Source organism: Ananas comosus, unplaced genomic scaffold (assembly GCF_001540865.1).
Source record: "Ananas comosus cultivar F153 unplaced genomic scaffold, ASM154086v1, whole genome shotgun sequence".
In the NCBI taxonomy this organism is placed as follows: Eukaryota; Viridiplantae; Streptophyta; class Magnoliopsida; order Poales; family Bromeliaceae; genus Ananas; species Ananas comosus.
The window spans coordinates 1-1027 of record NW_017893110.1 but is presented as its reverse complement, the minus strand read 5'-3'; the positions used below and the strand labels follow the sequence as shown (position 1 = coordinate 1027).

The window sequence follows — 1027 nt, the reverse complement described above, 5'->3', positions numbered from 1 at the left end:
CAAGCATAAATCATAGTCCAACCGCTTCAATCATCATATATCAAGTATGTAAGTTTTTTACTCTCGGCCAATAGGTCGGATTCTCTGTACAATAAGAAATGCTAGTATCCACTAGATCAATAACCACATAATAAAGATGCTAATTTACATGTGTTATTCGCAAGGTAAACTTGTCTTTTAATAATACAACACTGGTCAGGTCACAATCGAATAATTTGTTCTCTACTTTATTAAAACATAACAAAATCACTCACTGTTAAATATCAAGTTGAGTTGATTGTCAATGCCTTCAAATAAAACCGCCAAAGTAATTCAATTGCATATAATTAATAGTCCTATAGTATCATATAGAACATAGGGGAATTCACTTACTCTGGTGAGGTCAAACCCACCTATTAACCGATGATTCACGTTCAACCTATGGGTATGGATCTTCATAATTCTCCGAAAGACCTAGTAATCAATACATGATTAGCTAGGAGCACTTCACTTCAAATCCTATGTAATTCTATCACACTAACATTTCTAAGAGGTCGAATTTCACCTTGTACCCTACGATAGTCGATCCCCCGGTTTAGATCAGGTTAATGTACCAAAATTTAGCTCCAAAAGCCTTCAATCCTCAGCCGAATATAGTCCAATAACCTGCTTTACATCTGCTGCAAATTAGCTTCAAAACTGCATTGAAGCTGTTCCCAATCGTCTACTTTCTAGTGGGATTCTTACCTTGTCTCAGATTTTAGCTACGTCTCTTCCTTCCCTGGAGATTAAAATACTTCAAGTTAGCTCTTTAAGGTCACCATAATCTGCTTAGAGTGACCACACTCATGCTGAAAGTAAAATTCAAGAACAATATCGTTCCAATAACAGTAACTTAATATTGCTCAACATAGAGTGATTAATTTAACTAATTACCTTATCTAAGCTCTAACTGATTTTCTTTGAGCTCAGAGTTGATCATTAGTCTTCAATGTCTGTTGCTAGAACTGTCACGCCCGGGTACCAGCGGAAGCATATCCGGCACGTG

The 1027-nt window shown here is 36.5% G+C and overlaps 1 long non-coding RNA gene across 1 annotated transcript; it reads right to left on the bottom strand.

The window, feature by feature from the left end:
* Window positions 1–7: 7 nt before the first annotated feature.
* On the bottom strand, window positions 8–1021 carry LOC109705506. Its single transcript, XR_002214772.1, has 4 exons — window positions 916–1021; window positions 727–760; window positions 545–645; window positions 8–453 (listed from the first exon to the last, which is right to left on the bottom strand). It is a non-coding gene; the product is annotated as an uncharacterized LOC109705506 (long non-coding RNA).
* Between the last annotated feature and the right edge of the window lie 6 nt (window positions 1022–1027).